This window comes from Triticum dicoccoides, chromosome 1B, assembly GCF_002162155.2.
Source record: "Triticum dicoccoides isolate Atlit2015 ecotype Zavitan chromosome 1B, WEW_v2.0, whole genome shotgun sequence".
NCBI classification, from domain to species: Eukaryota; Viridiplantae; Streptophyta; class Magnoliopsida; order Poales; family Poaceae; genus Triticum; species Triticum dicoccoides.
This window is the reverse complement of record NC_041381.1, coordinates 609,359,021-609,369,172: the sequence shown is the minus strand read 5'-3', so window position 1 is coordinate 609,369,172 and position 10,152 is coordinate 609,359,021. Positions and strand designations below refer to the sequence as shown.

Sequence of the window (10,152 nt, the reverse complement as noted above, 5' to 3'; positions counted from 1 at the left end):
GCGGATCCCTTCAATGGTGGCCTCCTTGCATGTGTGTTTCCGTGGTGGTGATATATAGTGGTCTAGTGGATTTACTCTATGCTCTTATAGGCCACTCCTCGTCGTCTCCACGATACCAAAATATGGTTATTAACCAAAAACGACCATCTAACCAAGCTGTCATGCCAAACTTGAATGGAAACTAAAGTGAGGAGTTGTGGACGCACGACTAACGGACTACGGCCGTACTAGTGGTACCGTGCGACCGTTGAGAAACTAACTCCTCACAAGGTCAACCGCAAGCCAGCTCTTTGCCCGTTCTGAAATGGGTATATATTGAGTGCTTAGTAGGACGTATATTTTGTCCTAGTTGCTAGTGGTTTGGTGCTTGCGGCCTGTACGCGTGAAGTGCAATGGGGCGATCAAGCCTGGAGGAACTCTCTGCTCGGCCATGGTTGACGCTCCTGCTCGGCCTTGCAGCCGCAGCCGGCATGCTTCAAGTTCGCGGCCAGCGCGCCCCTAGCGTCGAAGGTGAGTTTATGATTATTATGAACATCGTAGCTAGGATGTGTTGCACCATATATGTGTTATTATTTGCTTGGACAAATCCATAAATTCACATCCATCGGCATTGAGCAATGCAGGTTTCATAAGCATCGACTGTGGCCTGGACGAGAAGACCAGCTACGTGAACGTCATCCAGATACCGTACACTTCGGACGCCGGCTTCACAGACGCCGGTTCCAACCACAACACCTCCGCCAAGTACTGGACCACGCGCATGTCCCAAACCCACCGCAACGTCCGCAGCTTCCCCGACGCGGTCCGCAGCTGCTACACCCTGCCGTCCCTCGTTCCGGGGTCCAAATACCTGGTCCGTGCCACGTTCAGGTACGGCGACTAGACTCGACAACCTCCCTGTCTTCGACCTCTACCTCGGCGTCAACTTCTGGCAGACCGTGAACGTCACTGAAGTCAACATGGCGGTGATCGCCGAGGTGATCGCCGTGATCCCGGACGACTCGGTGCAGGTTTGCCTGGTGAATGTCGGCTCCGGGACGCCGTTTATCTCGGCGCTGGTGCTGAGGCCTCTCGAGAACTCGCTGTATCCGCCAACGAACGCGACCCAGGGGCTAGTCCTGATCGACAGATACAGCTTCGGCGACACGGGAAAAGTACCTATTAGGTGACTTTGCAGTGCTGCGTACATTGAATGCTTTTCTGTGAAATTCTGAAACATGCACGGTTTTTTAGTTGAAAAAACGTGTACATTTGTCTTAACATTTGTGCCTGTGACCACCTGACCAGTTACCCGGACGATCCATACGATCGGAATTGGCTGCCGTTTAGCTATCCAGAGGAGTGGTCCTACATCTCAACAACGGAGAAGGTAAAGGACAACATCGGCAATCTCATCCTCCACGCGCCGTCAGTCGTGATGCAAACTGCCATCACATCGCGCAAAGACTGCGATTCAAAGACCATCCAGTTGGCATGGGACATCAAGCCGAACCACGTGTACCCAGTGCCCGGGTACCACTCTATACCCTGACCAGTAGAGATCTCAAATTTGATCTAATCAATAAGCAACCAAATGTTTTTATGCTGTGATTCTCCTAAATCTATGTCGCCTTAGTTTTTCTTATACCTAAGTCGATTTATCAAACCGAATGTAAACTTACCCGATGAATATTATCCCGGCAACAAGAAAAGAAGTCGATGTGATGTGAGCCGTCTGATTGGATCCGCCTTGTCCTTGATATTCACATGATGCGAGGCTTTGCATCATACTTGGTCATAAGAAAACCTCAATCAACTGTTATTACAAGCATATTTATATTAGCAGTTTAATTAATATATGAGTACATGTTATAGGTGCATTGCTATCTTGTATGCCGCGGAGCTGGAGATCCTGGCCAGTGATGATGTTCGCGAGTATGATCTCATTATCAACGACAAGAGGACCAAGGTCCCGTACAGGCCCAAATACCTCATCGCTGCCGCCCTATACAACAACGAACCCCACCACGGTTTCAGCCAGTACAGCTTCACTGTCATCGCCACAGCGAACTCCACACTACCGCCCATGATCAATGCCTTCGAGTTTTTCTCTGTCATCTCGACTGCCAACGTTGGAACAGACAGTCAGGATGGTAAACATTCAGAAATTTACATTCAGACGTGGGATCATTGTCTATTGATTAGTAGCCTTTTTCACGATAGAGATGTACATGCTTACGTGATCTGATAATTGTGCTTCTTTGTCTTCGGTGTCACCGCGGGAAAAAAAGTTTCTGCCATCAACAAAATCAAGGTTAAATACCAGGTGAAGAAGAATTGGATGGGTGACCCATGTGCTCCGAAGAATTTTTCATTGAACGGGTTGACCTGCAGCTATCCTACCTCTGGGCGTCCAAGAATCACAAGCATGTAAGTTCAAATTTAATTTCCTATCACGCATGAGAGATTTATCCAAAAGAATGAGAAAAGACAATCGTGTTGTTTCAACTGAAACATTTTGTGTTCTAACAGAAATATGTCAAATGGCGGTTTGAGTGGCGATATATCTTCTTTCTTTGCTGATATCAAAGACCTCCAGTATTTGTAAGTAGACCTTTTAAATCCATTTTCCATGTGAATATTACAGTACAAGGGGAGAAGTTCAAATATTTTGTATGTGTTGTCACTTATTTCAGGGATTTATCATACAATAACTTAACAGGATCAATTCCTAACGCGCTTTCACAACTACCCTCTCTCGTCGTGCTGTAAGAGTTCTGAATTATAGTATCTCTTTGATGACTAATATTTATGCACATTATTGTTTGACGCAACGCTATTTGTCCCCTTAGAGATTTGACGGGCAACCAGCTTAATGGATCAATTCCAGCCGGGCTACTCAAGAGAACTCAAGATGGCTCCCTAGCTGTTAGGTCAGTCAATTGTATTTATAAATCGAATGATAACTGGTTTTCTCACCATTGCTTTGACATTTGCCATCTCTTTTATTTTGTCTTATTTATAGATATGGAAACAATCCAAACCTTTGTAGCGACAATGGTTCTTGCCAGACAAAGAAGAACAAGTATATGCTTGCCGTCTATATTGGTGTTCCCATATTTGTTGTTCTTTTGATAGGAGCCCTTGTACTACTACTGATGTTCAGAGTGAGAAAGAAGAAAGGTGACACTCCACATAAACCATGCCCATTGATAATTTCACATATCTGCACCTCCGCGGGGAGTAGTTTACTTTAAAGAGTGCAAGGTAATACTAATTTCATTCTTGAATTTTCAAGGATTGGCAAGGGGAAGCCATGGACATGGACGCCAACAAATGGAGAACCGCCAGTTCACGTACAAACAGCTGAAGGTCATAACAGACAACTTCAAGGTAGTGCTTGGCCAAGGTGGGTTTGGAACTGTTTATGACGGTTTCTTGCATGATGGTACTCACGTGGCAGTCAAGTTGTTGTCTCAGTCCTCCAATCAGGGTATCGAAGAGTTCATGACAGAGGTAATGTCTGGTCCAGTATGATTAGAGAATGGTAAATATTTAGATAATATTTGGAACTATTTACATATCTTCTCCTAGGTCAGGCTCAAACACTAACAAAGATTCATCACAAGAATCTTGTTTCCTTGATTGGTTACTGTAAAGAGGAAAAGTATTTGGCACTTGTCTATGAGCATATGTCTGAAGGAAACCTCGAAGATAAACTTAGAGGTGTGTTTGTCCATCTTTAAGAAGAGCATTAGAAATATCTATGCCGAATCCCACAATACTGACGACAGACATACTTTTGTAGGGAAAAACTGCACGGATGTATCCTTAACATGGAGACAAAGGCTCCGCATTGCACTGGAATCCGCACAAGGTATAGTCATTCTAATTTGAAAGTTGGGTCTTCTTACTGCTACTATTATCTATGTTCCGCAAGAACTTCAAAAAAGTTTTGATGGGCGGTTGCTATTTGTTACTATGATGTGCATTCAGGACTCGAGTATCTACACAAGGCATGCAGCCCTCCCTTTGTGCATCGTGATGTGAAGACATCAAACATCCTACTAAATGCAAATCTTGAGGCCAAAGTTGCTGACTTTGGCTTGATGAAGGCTTTCAATCATGACAATGATACCCACATATCCACGGTCCGGGTGATTGGCACAAGAGGCTACCTAGCACCTGAGTAAAAACCCTAGCTTGTTACCATATTTTTGTTGCCTGCATGACAAGTGTAATGAAAATGCATCTCATGGATGTTGTACATATGTATTCAGGTATGCAACAGCTCTACAACTGAATGAAAAGAGCGACGTGTATAGCTTCGGCATTGTGCTACTGGAGGTGATCACAGGACACCCAGCCATCCAACAATCTGAAGAGGTCGTCCATATTGTTCAGTGGGCACGACTACGCCTTACGGGAGGCAACATCGAGGAAGTGGTGGACACACGCATGCAAGCTGATTACAACATCAACGGTGTGTGGAAGGCCGTGGATCTCGCGCTGAAGTGCGCCGAGCATGCTCCAGGGCAGCGTCCCACGATGACTGATGTGGTGGCCCAGTTACAACATTGCCTTGAGCTAGAGGGTGAAGACCACACCAACGATAATAATGCTAATAGTGGCTTCTACATGAAGGACGACAACGGGGACCGTGGTTTGCTTATGTGAGTCAAAGCACCACTTTATTTGAGATGATCACCGTTAACTTCCGAGGGTGCCAACCATGGTCATCGGTCCTGCACTCCTGGAGCATGATAAACCCTCCATGTACTATTCATTTGTAACATAGTTTTTTGGCATTGCAACAGACATCTTCTCCATTTTAACATAGAGTTCACCATTTTTTAGACACTATTCCTTTAGATGTAGTGTAGTTCTCGCCTCTGCCATTAATAAGAAAAACCTATTCAAGAATTTGTCCGATTAATTAGTTAACTTGCAGATTAATCCCTACTCGTAGGGTCACCAAGTAGCCGATAAACCGTTAAATCGTCTGATTAATTGATTAAATGGCCAACTAGCCTATTAATCTCCTACCCGCCAGCCAACCGAGCAGCTACCAGTTAACGGTTTCCTCAACAACGATAAAAACATTATTGAGAATGCTCAAACATGTCTAACTGGTCTAAGGCTAAATATCTTAGCATGTGTGGTGGTTAGTGATCTGAAATGACATTTTCACTGTTAATTTTTTAGTGCAAAAACCAAAAACAAGGTGTTCTTGCATGAAGGTTTGGTGTGGACCTTTCCAGAGACATCTTAACAAATAGATAGAAAAGTCGATTTTTTTGTTAGAAAATGCATAAACATGCATTTTTATATATTTAATTTTAATGCCAACACGTCGGGTGTGGCTACATATACACCATACCGACTCTTGGGCTTACTAATATACAAATAGATGTGCATTTTAACCCCACTGGGCTATCCCCCTCCCTACAAAGTGACATCAAATGCTTTGATTCACAATTTTTATCTATACAATTGTGAATCATTGTACTCACCTTGATGAACCAAGTAACCAACTCCTATAAATGAAACTAGACTAAGGATGACAATTTTACCCACAGGTACGGGTATCCGCGGGTACCGTACCCGCATTGGTAGGGTATGGGCACAATTTTATACCCATGAGTAGTACCCATATCCTACCCATTAAGTCATGGGTAGGGTACAGGTATAGTCTTGTACCCACGGGTATACCAATATCCTGCCCGTTTACTAGTAGAAAAACACCTAATAGTCCCGGTTCGTAAGGGCCTTTAGTCCCGGTTCATGAATCGGGACTAATGGGTCGTTACTAATACCTCCACTCATTAGTCCCGGTTCAAACATGAACCGGGACCAATGTTCCTCCACGTGGCCCTGTGCGCCGAGCCTAGTCAGGGGGCCTTTGGTCCCGGTTGGTGGCTCCAACCGGGACCAAAAGGCATCCATGCGTCAGCATTCCAGTGGCTGGGGTTTTTGTTTTTTTTTGAAAGGAGGGGGGTTGGAGGTTTTGGGGGGTTAATTTAGGTGTTTCATATATTGTGTTAGCTAGCTAATTAATAGAGAGAAGTGTCCTCTCTTATGTCCGTGCTTGGTCGACACTACGTACTATATATACATAAGTGATCGAGAGAACCATTCAGTATAGAAGTTCGTCATGCATACCGAGAGAAGTGATCGATCGACCTCTCCTTCTCCGAGAGATTGGTCGAACAACAAGTTTTCGTATCATGTATCCGACGCTATTGGCTACATACATGTACAATATGTATAAGATCTCTTAATTACAAACCCCTAGCATTTGAAATCAATTTCCACATGGTATTCTACAGCTTTACTGATGATGTGGTCAAGAAAGAATCCCGCCAATTCCTCTTGAATTGCTTTCATGCGATCTGATTCTAGGAGTTCATTCCGCATCTGCCACGTCTAATTTGAAGAAGGGGGTTAATTAATACATATATATGAATGAAACTCAACAGAAATGATGGTGTAATAAAATGAAATTATGAATATTATTGCTTACGCACTTCATATTGTCTTCTAGAGTAGCCCCGCTTGTTTTTCAAAGTCGCGGTGTGGATGAACTCGCACACGTAGTATCCACAGAAATCATTCACTTCCTCCTGCCACAAGCACTTTACGAGAAATAGAGGTCAATCAAACTGATAAAGAAGCATTATAAATGGCATTGATGAAAGTATAGCTATAGAATCAACGGGAGATGCGCGCAACTAGCTAGCCAGTAGTACTTACTTTCGGGTATGTATATTGCAGCTCCTTCGGCAGTCCCGGAGCTTCTGCGATGAACTGTTTCCAAACCCTGCAAGACAAAGAAAATAATTATTATTACTTGAGATATCAGGAAATGAACAAAAAGTTGCCGATATGGTGCGATAATAATCGATTGAACTTACTTGCTGAGCATTTCAGTCATGTCCGCATAGGATTCAGGATCTTTCCGTCTCGAGTCTAAGACGGTTACTAGTCCACGCTCAAGCTTAATCTCTAGAAGAATATAGTGGTACCTGCGCACGCATGCATAACTCATCAATTACATTATTATAACCTCGCTCGAGTAATAAAGGAAACCGAATATGCACACGACAGTAACACTCATTTGCCGTTGTAAGGAAAGAGTATGATATATTTGTTTTGATTTTTTATCAACGATCGTAGCAAGTTGTCCTCGGCCTCTTTGACGTTGTTTTCAACCAGAAATACATCTATGATATTTGTGTTAATGAACCCAATATCATAAATTTCTTGTTTTTTGCACTCGACGATCTTTAATCTGCATAATATATTGAGGCCAATTAATTATAAATACATGCAATGAAAGAGCCGAGCTATATATAGAGACTTAATGACAGAAATAGTACTTACAGGCAGTAGCAAAATACCATTAATTTATCGAGGGCCTTTTGATTAAAGAACGCGAAGAACTCACCAAATGGAACACACAACAGATCATTTGAAACGAGGTCGTGCTCCTCTTTAATGTTCAGATACAAACTGTTCGTCCCCTCAGACTCTCTGCAGGTTTTCATGTACCAACTATGGAATCTTCGCATCATTGTTTTCAGAGATTTTTCATCTTTGACGAGAGGCTTCCCGTACTCGTATTTGTGTTCGTCCACCTCCATGAAATCAGGAAGTGCATCGTCAGGTAGGTAATCTTTAAGATTTCCATAACCGGCCACCGTCCCCGGAGCATTAGACACATTGAGCGGGGGGCACGATTGTTGTGCTTGTTTGCTGAGCTGGGCAATTTTTTCCTCTTTACTCGTTCTTTTAACCTTTTACCACTGACAGTAGTTCCCGACCGCTGGGCTTGGAGATATGTCTATTCAGTAATGCGCTCATAGTTGGTTCTCGGCGGAGACTTTGGTGGTTTCCTCAGGGCATTGATAGTGCGCTTTGCTTTCGCCGGATCTACCTTCTCCTCCGGAGGTGGATGTCTCTTTGCTTTCACCCCTTCAAAGAACTCCTTCACGTGGGTCCGCACAATCGTATTGTTTTCCTCCTCGGACCTCTCGTACGGTAACTTCTCTAGAGGCTTGAGAGATGGACCGTATTTGTATTGCCTCCCGCCTCTGGTTGTGCTGCTAGACGCCGGAGCAGACGGAGCGGCTGCAGCGTCTGTCTTCTTTCGTGCTTACTTACGAGGCGGAGGAGAAGGAGTACGACGCGCCGGAGCAGCCGGGGCGGCGGCGGGTCTCTTGCGCCCTTGCTGGCGAGGCGGAGAAGGTGGAGGCTGCTGACTGCTCGGGAGCGTCGGCGCAGGCGGAGAAGGAGGCGGAGTGCCGCCAACGTTGGTGAACTAATGTTAAGTTGTCCTCAATTAGTCATTAATTTGTCATGTGACTCGTCTACTCCTATTGACTTAAGAGTATGTTGTGATTTTGATATTTGTCAATTACTCATCTACGTGTTATTGAGCTGACATAATTGATTTTTTTGTCAATTTTGCTATCAATGAGCGTAAAATTGTGAACAACTTGTGTACTATTTGTTCTACCCGCTGGGTACCCAATGGGTACGGGTACCCGTCGGGTATGGGTATGGATAAAGTTTCATGCCCATGAGTACGGGTATGGGTAGAATTTTGTGCCCACTGACTATTCGGGTATGGGTATGGTATTGCTCTACCCTGCCCATACCCTACCCATTGCCATCCTTAAACTAGGCAGGTGACCATTTGTATCAATTTTGTCATGTAAATGAAGACAGCGTGGCTGCAAAAACCCTGGGTGCTGTTACTAGACCTTGCTTTTCTTAATATTTCTGGTGGATCCCTAATTTCATTCCTGACAGCAAAAATTTGCAAATCTGGAAGCCTGGGTCGATGCCTTGTGCTGAGCTATCTGGAAGCTCAGAAACAAACCTTGTTTTGATAAAAAGCTTGTTAGATCACCTGCTGAGTTTATTTGTTATGTATCTTCTTTCCTTCGCTACTGGGTAGGTTGGGGCATGGGGTGTATCTGATGCAACGGGTGACTCTGAGACGCATACTGGTGCAGAGGAAACATAGGAGAGGGATCTTCTCAGGCTGGAAGATGCGGAGGACAATAGGATGGTACCACAAGCATGGAGGATGCAGCGATGCATGAGACTGTGGAAGATAACAATGTTTGATGCCAAAACTGAAAAAAGAGTTGTCGAGGGAGGTAGTAGCTTAGGCCTACCCTCCCCTGGAGTAAACATCTGAATGTGCACCTGTGTGTGTGCATTGATCGTGTTTTGTGTCAAAACTTGATCTCTTTTGTAACTAGATGATACCCCGCGCGTTGCTGCGGGAACTCTTAGTCCTATGAAGATGATGATAGATAAATTGAATAACTTTTAGCATAATTTATTAAGAAATTAAGATGAGAAAACTGCAACGGACACATCTTTATATGGCATAAGTAATCTCGTTTGACTTGCATGAATATTAATGTACATAAACACACTAACAGGGATTCGGAAAGAGACATAATGTGAAAGATTATGTACAAATGTTCGAGCTGTTGTTGTAAATCAATCTTCATATATGCATTATTGGCCACTGTAGTTGCTTTAGTTGCTTGCTTGCAATACTTGACCGTGAGTGATGGAGCTCCAATATCAACAAAAACACATATTCCTTTCTCTCTGTTTGCCAAAGTGAGTACCAATTCTTTTTGTTCAAAGCATTAGGCTGAATAGAGCATGAGTAATTATACACATAAGCACCGATCGAGACCCAAATTGTCGAGTTGAAAACAGAATTTATTGCAACAAAAAGAAACTATGCATGAAACCTTATAAGATACATTAAGTGATAAAAAATAGAGGATTGCAATTTTTGTGGTTTAAAATCTCAAACATGACGAATTGTTTTGTTCAGACCTTGGGCAAATAGGCATATTTAGTCAATTCAGCATATGCAAATTGCAGAATAGTTGGGAAGATAACACAGTCAGCACTGATTAATTTGTTTGGATTTATAAGCAAGATACTTAAACAGAGGAGGACATGTGGATGTACGATCCATCAAGGCTTAGTGCACAGAGATGAGTAGCAAACTGTCAACTACAAAAAATATAAAATAAAAGGGTTCAAACTTAAACTGATCCCATACCATAGATAACTTGGAGAAAAGTTGGACAACTGTCGTTTTCCTTGTTCTGAATACACTGCAGTAATCTGCTT

General features: G+C 43.4%; 1 pseudogene; it reads left to right on the top strand.

Moving 5' to 3' along the window:
* The first annotated feature begins 392 nt into the window (after window positions 1–392).
* Window positions 393–4,736, top strand: LOC119350699 (annotated as a pseudogene).
* Window positions 4,737–10,152: the final 5,416 nt, after the last annotated feature.